This window comes from Mesocricetus auratus, unplaced genomic scaffold (assembly GCF_017639785.1).
Source record: "Mesocricetus auratus isolate SY011 unplaced genomic scaffold, BCM_Maur_2.0 Super-Scaffold_6731, whole genome shotgun sequence".
Classification (NCBI taxonomy): Eukaryota; Metazoa; Chordata; class Mammalia; order Rodentia; family Cricetidae; genus Mesocricetus; species Mesocricetus auratus.
In genome coordinates, this window is record NW_024429185.1 from 3388025 (window position 1) to 3405620 (window position 17596).

The following is a 17596-nucleotide window of genomic DNA, read 5'->3' on the forward strand; positions in this document are numbered from 1 at the left end:
GTTAGTGGGGGGGGGGGGAGACCCAGGATGCGTTTCACAGAGTCGTGGGTCACTCTGGGTTCACAGTTCTGAGCTGATCCCTAAGACTCACTTTGGCACACATCACTAGAAGTCTGGGCCTATGCTCCCTTTTCTTAATCTCCCTCCAGCCCGACCTCTGCCTGCCTAGTTACAAGCTCCTTGCACTGACCTTCCCCAACCATGACCTTGACTTATTTCTGAGAATACCCTGACCCCTACCTAATCTCATGGTGGGTGATCATATGATTTTTAAAGGATTTTTGTATTTCCTTCTTACCTATTGTTTCCCTTCTGTAAAAATTACTTGTGATTTGACACCTTAAGAGGGGCCCATGAAATGGATTCAGGACTGTTCTCTTTAACAAGACTTAGGAGGTAGTCCTTAGCTAGCTCTTGGATGCACCCAAATAAAAATCAGGCCTGCTCCAAATTTGGTTCAAATTGTGGTAGTGGTCTCATTGTTGACATTGAGTTTAACGGAATGTGTTCATTAGCTGGCTGGCAACTACACTTGGTGTTTGGGATCCCAGCGTAGACCCCAGCTTTTCTCAGGGCAAGCAAAAGCAAGCAAGCACAAAACCATTTCCTGGGTTGACATGCTTCAGTTAACAAGAACAGTTAGCCAGAAGTGGAACTTCAGACGCCTGAAAACAAGGGTAGTGCATTTAGAGACCTCCCTAGAACTAAGAACTTTGATGGATTTGGCTTCTCTTTTTATCATTTTTTAGCAGGTTAGTTTTATGATCTGAGTGGCACTTCCATCATGGAGTTAGTTGTGCCAAAGTCTGGGGCCTTGTAAGGAGAAGATCTGAGTTTGAGACCCAGTGTGTGTGTGTGTGTGTGTGTGTGGTGTCTTGGGGTTTTTGTTGTGCCCAACAAGAGAGGAACCCCAAAGCTTCAAGGAGCTTAATGAAGCTGGAATGCAAGTAAAGAAGGTTTGTTTATTATTTCCAAAGGAAAGGGGCTCAGTCTTGTCCGGAGAGTTGAAGGCATGAACCACAAATGCAGGGTGTTTTTAAAGAGCAAAAGGGGAAGTTTAAAAAAGGGAAAGGGGGTCATGAGACCCATGATCTCATGTCACAAAGTTTTATACAAACTTATAAAGTTTCTACACAAGGTTATCACAAGATAATAGGGATTGAGCAAAGAACCTACAACTGTCGTTTGTTTTAGGTGGGGGCTGATTAATGCATCCTGTGGTCTGGGAGAGGCCATCTAGTTCCTTGTTTTCTAGGGACCATCTAGGGGCCTGTGTTACACAGTTGGTGTTCCCTTTTGTTTTTTGGGAACTGCTTGGTCGGAAGGTTCTTGCTTAGTTAGGGTCTTTTTAATTTCTTCATCACAATTTTATAACATGGAAGGGAGAGACTTTGGGTATGAAGAGTCCGTCACTTCCCCTGCAGTCTGAGAGATGGACACCAGCGGGTTTCGATCTTGGGCTACAGTGGGATCCCATAGGTGACTGTCAGCCCAGAGCCTCTCAGTCTACCTCAGGGGTTTCACTCCAGACCCTGCCAGCAGATAAAAAGATGAGGGAGGGGGCCGGGCGTTGGTGGCGCACGCCTTTAATCCCAGCACTCGGGAGGCAGAGGCAGGCGGATCTCTGTGAGTTCGAGACCAGCCTGGACTACCAAGCGAGTTCCAGGACAGCCTCAAAAGCCACAGAGAAACCCTGTCTCGAAAAACCAAAAAAAAAAAAAAAAAAAGATGAGGGAGGGGATGCGTTCTCTCACCGGCTACTTCCTATTGGAGGGGGGCAGTGCAGAGGGTTGTCTCAAGGATCTAAGGGGCATAGGTCAGGCTGACCTCACTTAGCAGGAGGAGTGCTTTAACCTGATTGGCTGGGCTGTGGTGGACCCTGACATTGCCATCACGCTGTCTCAGAGCAGCTCCTGAAAATACTCTTTAGGGGGCCGTGCTGGAGATCAGCTCAGGTGGGGTTCAGGACCCAAAGAAGATGTGTGTAGTTAGGGGTGGGGAACGGATATTGACAGGATCTGAGGATGAATAAGTATGGCTGCCTGCATGTTTATTGAAAAAAGAATACACCTTTTTTTGTTTGTTTTCCAGACAGGGTTCCTCTGTATTGTTTTGGAGGTTGTACTGGAACTCTCTCTGTCGACCAGGTTGGCCTCGAACTCACAGAGATCTGCCTGCCTCTGCCTCCTGAGTGCTGGGATTAAAGGTGTGCACAACCAATGTGGGCTAAAAATAGGCCTTTTAGACTCTGTAATTGCACATAAGATTAACCTGGAGGATGGAGGCCAGTGACCTTCAGTTTGTGATCAAGGATTGAGGAAGTTAGCATTGACCTTGACAACAGGGACTAGTCATATGTTAATGAAGGGCCACAGATTCCTCTTGCAAGAGATAAGAGTGTCTCTGTCTCTCTGTCTCTCTGTCTCTCTCTGTCTCTGTCTGTCTGTCTGTCTGTCTGTCTCTCTCTCTCTCTCTCTCTCTCTCTCTCTCTCTCTTTCTCTCTCTCTCTCTCTCTTTAGCAAGGAGGAACTTTCCCCCTGAGGGAATGGGTTTTTTTTTTCTAAATGCCTGAACTTGAGAAGGGGTCTTTCTTGGAGGATCATGCATTCCATTATAGAACATTTCAGTTTCTTGTATGACTTAGTTTATCCAAATAACTAAAGTTTAAATGTGAGCAAAGCTAGAGAAACCCCTGTCTTGAAGAAAAAAAAAAAACGAGCAAAGACGAAGCTAGACAAATATTACTGTTAACTTGAGTAGACCTTAGGAATTTATAAATCTTGATTATCGAATATACCTTATTTATCAAACATATCTAAATTTTCTAGCAGCTCGGTGTTAACTTATATGGAGTAGACAGAGTTATCTGGCCTGCCCCTGTCACCTGTCTGGATGCACTCAGACAGTTCCTTGGCCAGCCCAGGGTTCCATGATTTCGTAGTCTGCACACAGGTGCAAAGGACCCCTTTAAAAGACAGACCCCCGCCCATTTAACTCTCTTTCCTGCTGTTCCTCTGGGGCAGACAGGACTTTCCTGTCTCCCTCTTCTCTGTCTTGTCTCTGTGTCTCTTTACTTTTCTCTTTCCATCCCCCTTCCCTCCCTTTTCTAATAAAACTTCTCACTTAAGCTCTGTCTGCCTCTCCTATTTGTCCCTCCAGAATCAACCTCACCTAACATGGCATTCGAAAGGTCCCACTCGAGCATTATCATAACATATGGTACCACAGTGGCGGGGTTTTCCCAAAGAATTATTATTATTTTGTTTTGTTTTTTGAGACAGGGTTTCTCTGTATTGTTTTGGAGGCTGTCCTGGAACTCACTCTGTAGACCAGGCTGGCCTTGAACTCACAGAGATCGCCTGCTTCTGTCTCCCAAGTGCTGGGATTAAAGGAGGTTAGCAAGCCTGTGGAACATTTTCTTAATTAGTGATTAATGGGGAGGTGCCCAGTCCATGGTGAGTGGGGCCATCATCTCTGGGCTGCTGGTCCTGGGTTCTATAAGAAAGTGGATTGAGTAAGCCAGGGGATCAAACCAGTAAGCAGCACCCTCCATGGCCTCTGCATCAGCTCCTGCCTCCAGGTTCCTGACCTGTGTGAGTTCCTGTCCTGACTTCCTTGGGTGATGGAAGTATAGTCAAATATACCCTTTCCTCCCCAACATGGAGTTTTGTTGAAGCAATGATGACTGTTTTACCCATATTCTAACCCCCCCCAATCACTAAAAGACCTCATCCAATGCAAAAGTAAAGCATCTTTAATTTTATGAGTTAACTCAGGTTTCCCAGTCCATCTGACTGGGGTGAAGCAGGAGGATCCTGAGCAGCAGTGGGGCAGGGAATTTATTGGAGTAGAGCAAAGGGAGTGTCTGGGGTTCACTTGCTGCTTAGCAACAGTCTCAGGATTGGTGTACCTCCAGGCTTGCACAACCTGTCCTGAGCTGATTGGTCAACTGCAGCCAGGGTGGTTGCTATGCTCTGCATTCCATTGTTATCAGTAAAGCACATCTAGAGCCTGCTAGCTAACTTCTGATTGGTTCCTTGCCGCATGGAGGGTATCTGGCTTCCTAGTGACTGACACAAGGTCAGGCAAGGTTAGGGGCTCAGCACATCCTGCTGAGTCAGGGGCCTACGTCTTGCTCGGTCTTTTCTGCAGCCTGTAATGGATGCTAAAGCAGAGGGCTGGGGGAGGGGCTGGGTCCCTTTAAAGACATCACTATGACACCATATGGAATGGTATTTGTTTAACTATTTCACCTAACAATCCTCTTCTTCATATACTTGTTATCAATGTACAGGACAGACCTTGGCTTGGGTTAGCAACTACAGTTGCTGAGAACACCACAGTTGAGAAAACCAGCCCATCTTCTCTAATGTAGGGCCAAATCTAGAAGCTGTGTTGCTATGGACTGCATGGCGGCCACTGCAGCCTGGCAAAGTCCCAGCATTTCTTTCCACTTTGAGGTTCACAATTCTCCAGCCCCTTTCACTTTCATTTTCAGTGATCCTCACTGTGTTACGGGAGTTTCCTCATGCTTTGGTGAAGGATGGAAATGTATACAATGGCAGTCTCCTTACACAAAATAATTCTTTGGGAGAAAAATCTCTGACTCTGTGGAACCAGCACGGTAACTCTGCTTACTCCATACAAGAATCCCCACTGCGTCCTCTTGAATATACCAGGAATAGAGAGGTTAAAGAATTATTAACTGGGCATACCTGACCCCAAGGACGAAAAGCATACAATCAAGACAAGCAATTGTCCCAGAGCCTGAGGCTATTAAGGCCAAGAGTATAGAATAGTGCCCAGGATTAGCGGCTTACTGAAGGTGGGATCTGGTATGCCCCGTGCCAGTTAGACTGGCTTCATCCTTCTCTGCCACATACAGGAGAACACATGGAAGGAACCAGAATGGTGTGGTATAATGGAAAGAGCAAGGTGTCAGGACTTTCCCTTTTGGAGTTTATGAGGGGAACTGGCTCATATTATAAGACTGAGGAAAGAAATTAGGAAACAGCTCAGTGCTTGTTTATGCTGAAAGACCTCGGCATCAAAGCGCCGGGCACTGAACCGAACCCTGTGCCCAAGAACCGGGGCCAGACCACTGGCTGCAAATGTAAGAGGTGATTTATTGAGTACACAGGCGGATGCTACTGCAACTCAGGTGCAGAGCATACCAGGCTTGCAGGGAGTACAATATTTATAGAGTTTTAATGGTTACATAAGTAACAGGCATTTCATTGGCTCATCTTGGGGGCAGGGGTAGTTCCCACGGACTAAGTTTCCTGGTATTACTTTATGAAAGACCCCGGCACCCTACAGCAATTATTATCCGGGTCCCATGACTGCTCTGGTGACCACAGATCCTGTTTGACATCCTGCCAGCTGGGCGAGGCACCTGGTCTGGGTTTCTTTCATTAGGCAACGGCTTGGCCTTGCTTTTCTTTTCCTAGGGGGTCCTGGGTAGGGGTCTTTCAATGCTGCATGGTACAAGCGCTGCATCAGACCCCTAGAGGAATCAAAATGAACTCAGGACTCAATGTCTGACATCTCCAGACCCCAAGGGCTGAGACCACGCAGGGGGAAGTGTAAGAGCACCTGGAGGGGTTAACTGAACCTTGAAGAATAGGCGTTTAGATTCTTGCTGAACTTACTGTTTTTTGCTTCAAGAAAAATGCTGTACTGACAGGGATGACTGCCTTCACCGCAAGAACATGTCTGCCTTCAGTGTTGCTTATGGTTAAACTATAATGCAAGTATTCAGGATATAAGGCATAGCCTAGTTCACTAAATGGACATCCATCCTGTTTTACCCTCCACCTGTCAGTCTCTTCCCTCCCTGATCCATACTTCCTCTTTGGGACTTGAACCTTGTTGGAACTGGACTCTGGCACTGTGTTTACCAACTATGGACACCATCTCTTTCTGGAAGTGTACTTCTTGCCGACGTGTCCTTCCGCATACCCAGCCACTAGCTGGACCACATACCAGAGCCATGTTAGTTACCTTAGCCTTCTGCATAGTTTTTGGCAAGTGATTCAGGATATCCAAATGGTGTTCTTGGAATTTTGCTAGACAATCCTATAAAAATGCCTCAATGGGATTCCATTTCTCCTTTAAGTGTCACTTAGACGCTAACTTTATTTTATTTTATTTTATTTTGGTTTTACGAGACAGGGTTTCTCTGTATTGTTTTGGAGGCTGTCAGTCCAGCCCGGCCTCGAACTCAGAGATCCGCCTGCCTCTGCCTCCCGAGTGCTGGAATTAAAGGCGTGCGCCACCACCACCCGGCAGACGCTAACTTTGAATGATGTCTCTTACAGGGTTTCTGGGTAGGTGTAACAGTTGGCTATAGTTGCCGTACCCTTCTGTGGGACTCTGGTGTACACCTGACCAATATTTAATCCTAGCACTTGGGAGGCAGAGGCAGGTGGAGCTCTGTGAGTTCAAGGCCAGCCTGATCTACAAGGCAACTTCCAGGACAGCCAGGGAGCCAGGGCCATGCAAAGAAACCCTGTCTTGAGGCCAGGCATTGGTGGCACATGCCTTTAATCCCAGCACTGGGGAGGCAGAGGCAGGTGGATGTCTGAGAGTTCGAGGCCAGCCTGGTCCATAGAGCAAGTTCAAGGACAGTCTCCAAAACAATACAGAGAAACCCTGTCTCAAAAAAAAAAAAAAAGAGTCATGGTGTGGTGTCTGGGGACCCCACTCATCCCCTTGGGGTGTGGTTATCAGACCATAGGCAACTGTATCTGAGTATCTTCTGTCCTCTTTGCTGGCATTGTCTGACTTAACTCCCTGCTGACCTTGACCATGATCCCCTGCAAACAGTATATAGGCTTCTGTGCTGTGCTCCTTAATAACCCAGCTTGGCATAAACCGTCAGCTTATGCAAGAAGACCTCCTGGTCCCAGCTGACCGTGCCGATGGGGGACAGTAAACGTAAGACCATGGACACCTAGGAGAAAATGAAGGACAGAGGGTACGGAAACAGATGACAAGACAAGATTCTGATCAAGCCGACAACCTTTATTCTCCCAAAGGGATTTTTATAAGACCGTAGGTGGGAAGTGGGGAGTGGAGGGAATGGGGGTGTTAACTGCAGCTGCGATGAGCCTGGAGGAGCAAAGGTCAGTGGGAGGGTTAGGCCATCCTGTGTTGCCTGGTGACCTAACTGTAGGTTCTAACTGTATCTTTCACAATGTTATCCTCTATTGTTCAAGCCTACGACCCCAGTGACTTGGTAACTTTCACTAGGCAGATAACTTGCTTCCTATCTTAAGAGGCGGTATTTCTGCAGTGTGGCCTGGAGTCACATCTTCTCTATGAGGAAGGCATGATGATGCTATGGCTGGATTATGGCGGAGGTCCCTCACCCCTGGTCCTCCCACTCCACACCTCACTATTCAGGACCCTTACTCCTGCAGGGACTGGTGAAATTATGTTATTCATGCTGTTAAACTCCTAATGTTCCCCACAGGGTTGTGACAGAGGAGACACATGGCAGATTCTGAACTTATGCTGGCCAATGAAAAATTGTTGGGAGCCAGTCTCAGATTGCCACCTACCGCATACAGAACTCTGGCCACAGGACCAAGCTAATTAGAACAGTTATACAGCCAGTTCCTAGAAACCTTATAGTTGCCCTTAACAAGAAACAAACCTCCCCTATCATGCTCAACCCAGAGGCTAAACATAACCCTTTAGGCTAGCCACAAGGCACAGTTACCAAGGCAACCCCTCCTGCGACGTTTGCACCCTGCCAGACATCCTCCTCCTGTGGTCTTCCTTGCAGCTCCATGCCAACTACCCCCAAAACCTATGCCCTCCAATCCTGCTCAACCAACTACATAGCTAGCCCAGCAGAAACTAAAATTGCCTCTTGATCAGAATCCTGTCTTGTGGTCTTTCCTCTCACGCCTCCTGCCCCACCATTTTCATTCCTCACAGGTCTCTGTTCCGAGTTCGGTCCCGGCTGGACCGGAACAACACTGGCAGATTCTGAACTTATGCTGGACAATGAGAAATGTCTTAAGCTGTTTCACCAAGCCAATAGCATTACACCTTGTAATCTACAATAATGACAAAAAACACCAGTTTCAATAATAATGCCTATGACAAAGCCTGCTCAACTTTCTTTAGATGGTTTTCTTCCTTGATTATGGGCAAAATTATAACCTATTTTCTTAATTCTGCTCTCAGTAGCAATAGTTCCAACAGTTTCATTTTTGTGTCACAGATGCTGCCTCAGCCATGTAGCATGCTCTAAGGATGCACACTGTCATCACATTGCTGTCTTATATTTTGGGTCATGGCCCATTACATGAACCCTCTTATGAGACACTCTAAATGCTGCCCCTTCTACGACACTTTTTTTTCTTTTCTTTTTTTTTTTTTGGTTTTTCGAGACAGGGTTTCTCTGTGGCTTTGGAGCCTGTCCTGGCACTCGCTCTGTAGACCAGGCTGGTCTTGAACTCACAGAGATCTGCTTGCCCCTGCTTCCCAAGTGCTGGGATTAAAGGTGTGAGCTGTGGGTTTCACCCAGAAGGGAGAACTGTCTTAATTTCAAAGACATATATGCAAATAATGGCATCTCTGCAGAGAGCTCATCAAAGAGGGGGAAATATTCCCATTGCTGTCTGGTCCCCTTGTACTTTAATTTCCAATGCTTTCAAGCCATTACAGACTGATGCTGAGAGTTTGTCTAATTAGCCTATGACTGATAATGAGTTAGAAAAAAAAAAGGCCATGGAAGTGAATGACCCTTCAGTCTTTCTCTCAGGACCCTCGCCCCAAAGACCACCAGGGAGCCGAAGTTCACTGCAAAATGCAAGAGGATTTTTATTAAGCCGGGGCACCTGTGTTCAGCAGCCTTGGGAAGGAGTGAACCCCGAGCAGAAATTACAGCAAGTTTTTAAAGCCTAAAACCACAAACGGGGTGGTGGGGGTGCAAGGGAAGTTTGGAAATTGGTGCCAGACCTTCATGAATCATGTACGCTTGTGGCTGTCTGGCTGACTGGCTTGTTATCTGTCTCAGGCAATGTCTGTGCCCTGGCTGAACTTTGGGACCGGCCTGGAACCTTGAGGTCTGGGGAATGTTGCCAAGTCCTTGAGGACTGAGGTCTGGGAAATATTTTCAAGTCCTTGAGGACCACTAGCAGAAGATGTTTAAGTGTAGCTGCTCACGCCCAAGGACGGGACAGTTTAGCAATTTTCCAACTATTGGGGGCTAACTGTTGGGGCTCTTCAGAAGTAAAAGACAAAAACAAAACAAACCCAGGCATTTAACAATTGATGACATACATAACCAGCACTTAGACCTCTGCCCTCAGTGCTTAAACATAGCTTGTTAGAACTCAGAGCAATTTACATTTTGATATCTTTTATGATGAGCAGGAGGAGGAAGGCATTAGAAAAAATATTCCTCACAATTCCTTTTTGGAAGAAGAGGTTGTTATTTCCAAAAATCAATGTAAAATTTATTAGAATAGATACAAATCTGCTATTCAGTTGGGTGTTGGTGGTGCATGCCTTTAATCCCTGCACTCTGGAGACAGAGGCAGGTGGATCTCTGTGAGGTCCAGGACAGCCTCTAAAACTGTACAGAGAAACCCTGTCTCCAAAAACAAAACAAAACAAAAAAACAAAAAATCAGTTAGTCAAGTGGGTGAAGCTCCAGGTGAGGAGGCCCCAGCTTCTGATGCCTGATCTCCTGCATGCCATCCCAGGAGTTCTGAGCTTCTGATGACTGATCTCCTGCATGCCATCCCAGGAGTTCTGAGCTTCTGATGACTGATCTCCTGCATGCCATCCCAGGAGTTCCAAGCCTCCTAATAAAAAGAGGGCTCCATATGAGGCTCACAACAGACAGAATTTTCAACACGTTCTATAGATAATTTGTTTCAATTCCCTGTAACTATAATTCAAGTTGGACCTAATGATGAATTCTAGGGGAACTTTGAATCCCACTCACACTTGTATTGCCTTTGAGACAATAAAGGATTTAAACACCCTGCAGTCACGTATGGAATGCATTCCACTTACATTAAAGGAATTTTAAAAGGACTCACCACTGAATGCCAGTTAATCCCATATGCTTGGAAAGCTTTAACTAGGACCATTCGAGAAGCTGGATTTAATTGCAGCTCAAAAATGGTGGCAAGTTGAAGCTAGTACTATGACAAAAAAAAAAAAAGACCAAGAGAACTATATTGCTATGACTGCAGATGCCCTGTTGACATTTGGCAGGTGACTCCCCACCGTGGGATGCCCTTGATTGTCAATCTGCTGTGTTGGTGAGTGACAGCATGGCGGCTGGTTGGTGCTTGTCTGCTTACTATTGCTGTTTGTATTTGTTTGGGTAAGGTGAGCCCTATCTGGGCTCCCTCTTGTCTTGTGTTTGTCTATGTGTATAAATTTAGTTGCAGTTCTGTCTCCCAGCTGCTTCTGGAAGTTGCTCATTCTGACCCTCTCCTTGATTCAGTGAAGCCTGCTGTTTAAGTCCTGCCAAACCTCTCTGAGCTTTCTTTGTTCTGGTCCCTCTCTCTGGTTACCTGATTCAGTTTTCCAGGGATGCAGATGTCTCTGGGGTATAGATACTATTATTCTATGCTGTTCTTTATTAAAAACCTGGCTCTGGTGTTGTATTATGGCCCTTACTCTCCTGACCCAACTATGCTTGTTTAAAAGTTTCCTCAAACTTCTGTCCCAAAAGGCCATTTGACTCTAAGGCAGGAAGACAGAACCAAACAGAATAGCCCAGGAAAAGACACCATGTGCTTTAAAACAACTAAAATATTGGCTATTCCTAACAGAAATTACTGTTTCTGGGCCGACCCATGTCTGCACCAGGTCTTCTGTGTGTATGATGTAGCCTTCAGTTTAGCATTTTTGTGGGACTCTGGAGAGTGTGAACAAGTGGATCTATGATTCTTGTGCCTTCCCTTGGGTTCTTTTCCTTCTGTTGCCTACCCAACATGGATGTGATGGTTTTTGTTTTATCAGCATTGGATACCATTTGGGCCTTAAAGGAAATACTTTTTGTTTTATTTTGTTTTGTTTTGTTTGAGACAGGGTTTCTCTGTGGCTTTGGAGGCTGTCCTGGAACTAGCTCTTGTAGACCAGGCTGGTCTTGAACTCACAGAAATCCGTCTGCCTCTGCCTCCCAAGTGCTGGGACTAAAGGGGTGTGCCACCACTGCCTAGTGGAAAAATACTTCTAATAATTACTATTTTCTCTTTTATGAAAATTTATTATGTCTTCATCTTTCTTATTTATGATTGGAGAAACTACATGGAATTAACCTGAAGGACATGTGACTTGTTCCAATTGTTTTTTTTTTTTTTTTTTTTTTTTCGAGACAGGGTTTCTCTGTAGCTTTGGAGACTGTCCTGGAACTCACTTTGTAGACCAGGCTGGCCTCGAATTCACAGAGATTCACCTGCCTCTGCCTCCCGAGTGCTGGGATTAAAGGCATGCGCCACCAAAGCCCGGCGTTCCAATTGTTTTTTATATACATGTTTAAATGTTTGTACTCCTATTAATTTGAGCGCCCAGAGCATTTATGTACTTTGAGCCTGGAACGGTGTTTCATGTCTGTACAGATGGATCAAACCTTGGAAGAATGAATCTCCCTCTATGTCTGTACTTTATCATATATTGAATCGAATGCAGAAAAGGACAAAAAAAGATTGGACTAATTATTGACGTTGTGTTAGGAATTGTTGCCATTACTGCCGTTGCTGCTACTGCTGGGGTCTTCCTGCATCAAAGCACGCAAACCGTACATTGCATTAAAGATGACTATCTTGTTCAGAAAAAATTAAGTAACACTTAAAGGCAGTATACTGCATGCTGAAATCACTGATTTAGAGTCACAGCTGTGGTTATGACAGGTGATGGTGCATGCCTTTAGTCCCTGTACTTGAGGGGGAGGCAGGCACTCTGAGTATGAGGTCAGCCTAGTCTACAATTCGAGCTCTAGAACAACCAAGGATACACTATCTCAAAAAATCAAAAACAAGACAAAACAACCCCAAACAAACAAACAGCCCACCCCACCAAAAAAAAAACCCAAAGATAGTTATCATTAAGATGTGATTGGAAGTTGGGCGGTGGTGGCACATACCTTTAATCACAGCACTTGGGAGGCCGATGCAGGGGGATCTCTGTGAGTTCCTGGTCTACAGAGTTCCAGAACAGCCAAAGCCACAGAGAAACTCCATCTCTAAACACAAACAAACAAAAACAAACAAACAAACAAACAAAGAGATGTGAAGTCAGAAGCGGTGACTTGCCTGCCAGTGGAACCGTACTCCTTCCTGGATTGTCCCCCTCGACCCTTCCCCAGGCCCATGCCATCCCAGTTTGTCCCTGGCCCTGCTGCTGGGTCCTGTGCCTAATCCCAATGGACTTCTGCCATTGAGGCACAGACCACACCAGCCACAACCAGCGAGTCCCTCTTCTGTCCCACGGCCCACCCCTTCCCATCTCAGCACCTGCACCGGAGCTGGGCCTGCCCCACACAGAGTCCCCAGACAGAGGAATCCCACTGCTCTGCACGGAGCTGGGGCGCCCCAGACAGAGGAATCCCACTGCTCTGCACGGAGCTGGGGCGCCCCAGACAGAGGAATCCCACTGCTCTGCACGGAGCTGGGGCGCCCCAGACAGAGGAATCCCACTGCTCTGCACGGAGCTGGGGCGCCCCAGACAGAGGAATCCCACTGCCCAGCACCGGAGCTGGCCTGCCCCAGACAGAGGAATCCCACTGCCCAGCACCGGAGCTGGCCTGCCCCAGACAGAGGAATCCCACTGCCCTGTGCAGCCCTTACCAGAGCTCGGGAGTAAGCTGCCTGCTCGCTGGACTGCTGCAACCCCCTGATTCTTCTCTATGAAGACCACACTGCCACCCCCCCATCATCCCCACATTGCTAACCCTTTCCCAGAACTCCCACACACTCCACAGGCCCAGATACAGTCCACACCTGTCCGAAGAACAGATGACATAGGCCCAGACACTGTCCACACTAGTTGGGAAAAGTGCCAACAGCTCTACCAGAGGCCAGGCTGGCCCTAGGTACCCCAGAAAAAGACTCGGGTTTTACTGGAGGCCAGGCTGGATCTAGAGACCCAAGAAGACTTTACCAGAGCCCAGGTCAGACCAAATGACCCAAGACCCCCCAAATCCCAGGAGAGACACCTACTCTCCCGTCACCAGAACCCTTGGCCACTTGGCCAGAAGCCCAGAGAGAAAACTGAAATCAGGGAGCAAAACACCCATCTGAGGGCAATTATGTCACCACCAAAACCCGCTATCCTGTGACAAGGCCTTAAATTTCCAACGAAGCTGAAGCACAAGAAAACAACCTTAAAAGTAACTTTATGAAGATGATAAAGGTCCTTAAAGAGGAAACGAAAAAATTCCTTAAAGAACTTGAAGAAAAGACAAACAAAAATGCGGAGGAAATCAATAAATCTCTTACAGAATGTCAACAAAAGGAGGAATGGGAGGATGGGAGGGACAGGGAACTGGGATTGATATGCAAAATAAGATTGTGTCTAATTTAAATAAAAATTTATTACAAAAAAGAAAACCAGGAAAAACAAGCAGGTGATGGAAACAAATAAAACTGTTTAACTCTGAAAATTGAAATAGAAGCAATAAAGAAAACATCTATGAGGGAATACTGGAAATAGAAAATCTGTATAAGCAGCCAGGCAGTGGTGGCTCATGCCTTTAGTCCCAGCACTTGGGAGGCAGAGGCAGGTGGATCTGTGTGAGTTCGAGACCACCCTGGTCTACAGAGAAAGTTCCAGGACAGCTTCCAAAGCCACAGAGAAACCCTGTCCCAGAAAAAAAAGAAAGAAAGAAAAGCTGTGTAAACAACAGGAAATACAGATGCAAGCATCACCAACAGAATACAAGAAACGAAAGAGAGAATTTCAGGAGTTGAAGATACTAGCAAATAGATACATTGGTCAAAGAAAGTATTACATCTAAAAAATCCTGACTCAAAATATCCAGGAAATCTGGGATACTATGAAAAGTCCAAACATAAGAATAGTGGGGCCAGGCGTTGGTGGCGCACACCTTTAGTCCCAGCACTCGGGAGGCAGAGGCAGGCGGATCTCTGTGAGTTCGAGACCAGCCTGGACTACCAAGTGAGTTCCAGGACAGCCTCCAAAGCCACAGAGAAACCTGTCTTGAAAAAAAAAAAGAATAGTGGGACTAGAAGAGGGGTAAAAAAGAATCCCTGCTCAAATGCCTGGGAAATATATTCAATAAAATAATAGAAGAAAAATTTCCCAACCTAAAGAAAAGCATACATATAAAGATACAAGAAGCTTATAGATCACTAAATAGACTGGACCAGAAAAAAAAGTCCCCTTGCCACATAATAATCAAAATGCTAACATACAGAACAAATAAAGAATACAAAAAGTTGCAAAGGAAAAAGGCCAAGTAACATGCAAAGGCAGACCTATTACAATCATACCTAACTTCTCAATGGGGACCTAAAATCCAGAAGACCCAGATTCTAAGAGCCACAGATGCCAGCCCAGACTGCTATACCCAGGAAAACTTTCATTCACCATAGATGAAGAAAACAAGGTTTCTTTGAGTAACAGTCCTGGAACTCACTTTGAAGACCAAGCTAGCTTTGTACTCACTGAGACCCGCCTGCCTCTGCATCCTGAGTGCTGGGATCAAAGGTGTGCACCACCGCCACCTGGCTCAGTAGCACTCTTATATAGAATTGATAAAAAGACTAAGAAATAAATCCGGGAAAAAACACCCTTCACAAATAGCCACAAACAAGTATCTTGGGACAATTTTAACCAAGCAAATGAAAGACCTAGAGACAAAAACTTCAAATCTTTGAAGAAAGAAGTTGGAGAAGATATCAGAAGACGGAAAGATCTCCCATGCTCATGGATTGGTAGGATCAGCATAGTAAAAATGGCCATCTTACCAAATCTACAGATTCACTACAATCTCCATCAAAATTTCAATGCAACTTTTTTTTATGTTTCAAGACAATGTTTCTCTGTGTAGCCCTGGCTGTGTAGCTCTGTAGACCAGGTTGGCCTTGAACTCAAAGAGATCTGACTGCCTCAGCCTCCCAAGTGTTAGAATTAAAGGCATGCACCACCACTTCTCGGTTCAACATAATTTTTTACAGAGCTTGAAAGAACAATACTCAACTACATTTGGAAAGACAAAAACCTCAGGATAGCTAAAACAATCCTGTACAACAAAAAACTTCCAAAGGTATCCCCATCTTGATCTCAAGCTCTGCCAAAGAGTTAAATTAATAAAAACAGAGCGGTATTGGCATTAAAACAGGCAGGTGGATTGATAGAACCAAATTGAAGACTCAGACATAAATCTACAGACTTATAGACACCTGATTTTTGACAAATAAGCCAAAATTATAAAATGGAAAAAAGGAAGAATCTTTAACAAATGGTGCTGGCATAATGTAGAATGCAAATAGATGCATATCTGTCACCCTACACAAAACTCAAGCCAGGCTGACCAAAGACCTGACCATAGACGCAGTTATACTGAACCTGATAGCAGAGTCTGAACTGACAACCAGGGAACTCTGCATATACGCCACAGTTGTGTAGCTTGGACCTCTCGTGGGACTCCTAAGAGTGGGCTGTATCTGACTCTTTTACTTGCTTTTGAGACCTTACTCCTCATACTGGGTTGCCTTGGTCAACCTTAAAAAGGGAGGTGCTTAGTCTTACTACAATTTGCTATGCCATGGTTTGTTTTTATAACCCTTCTGCTCCCTTCTGAGAAGAAAACAGAGATCAGCAGATTGAGAGGGGACATGGCAGAGGAGAGGTGCAGAGAGGGAACGGGAGGAGAGGAAGGAGGGAAATCATGGTTGGGAAGTAAAATAAATAAATAGAGTTAAAAAAAAGACGCGGGGGCTGGAGAGATGGCTCAGAGGTTAAGAGCACAGACTGCTCTTCCAGGGGTCCTGAGTTCAATTCCCAGCAACCACATGGTGGCTCACAGCCATCTGTAATGAGATATGGTGCCCTCTTCTGGCCTGCAGGCATACGTGCACACAGAACACTGTATACACAATAAATAAAATAAATCTAAAAAAAAAAAGATGCGATAGGAATGTGACTCAATTCTGTCACTACCGTGCATTGGAATGAGACCTTTCTCCCTTGGGCTAGAAAATATTCATTATGTGTGTTGGTATATAACTAATATACTATAATAGTATATGTATATTATATATATATATTAGTATATGGCTCAAGAAATATTGAAATTACAGCCTGATATTACTCATATGTATGGACTGACTAGAGATAAATTATTGGTGGCTATTGGTGATGGTTTGGGGAAGTGAAGTTCATTTACTCAACTTAAGAGTGTAAACTCCTCCTATGCTGTAATGTTTATATTGAATGTTTGCTTTTGTTATTTTTAATGCTCTGGGGGGAAAACCTGATAATGAAGAAAATTCAACATTGAGCAGCTGCATTCAACATTATTTTACAAAATATAGTTAAATAAAAAGGGGGAAATGAAGGAGACTTGTTGAACTGATACTTGGCCCAGACAATACACTTGCCAGACGTTCCTTGAAAACAAGATGTTTGCAGAATTTTGGTAAAATGCTGTCTTCACACTCCAACAAGTATTTCTTGGCCAGCCATCATGTTCTTTATCTTTTGGGAAAAGGCTCACCAGTAACATATAAAAAGCTGTCCTTTGTCCAGCAACAGCAAAGCAAACCTTACAGATTGGCATCTTATGCATTATGCATTTTGTGATAGCTGTAAGTGTATAATAGAGCTAAGGATACAGACTGCACCCTGCTTCCTGAGACAGCTGACTCCTTTACTGTTGCTCATTTTGGCGTCCATGGCCTCTCTGACCTCAGTCTTTCAGAAGAGAGTGTGAAGCTCTGCCATCTGGACACACTTCAGCTCACTTCCACGATGGTGACCTACACAAGATCAAGATGCCAGCAGAGCTGGGACCAGTGTCCGAAGGCCCCACCCACCACAAGTGAGGAACTATTGTCAGGTGACGGCTGCTGAGGGAGGCAGTCACTTTTGTTTGATGATGTGCCTGCTGATCAGTTGCCCATTAACCTCCCCAAGTGGAGGTCCCCATACCCATGTGCACATGGTCAGCATTAATTGGTCTTGGCATTAATAATAATAATAATAATAATAAAAGCTGGGTGGGGTGCACACCTTTAATCCCAGCACTTGGGAGATGGAGGCAGGAGAATATCTGTGAGTTTGAGTCCAGCCTGGTCTACATAGTGAGTTCCAGGACAGCCAAGGCTACACAGAGAAACCCTGTCGCAGAAAAGCAACAAAAAAATCAAATAATCATAAAAAGAATTAAATTAATAGCCCCTCTCTGGCCTCAGCAGGCAGTACTGTGTTATCTAAATACCAGCTCATGTATATGCATAGTTAACAATAAACAATAAAATCTTGGGCTGCAGGGATGACTCATGGTTAAAAGTGCGTGCTGTTCTTGCAGAGGACTGCAGTTCAGTTCCCAGCACCACATCAGGAGGTTCACAACCACCTGTGACTCCAAGGG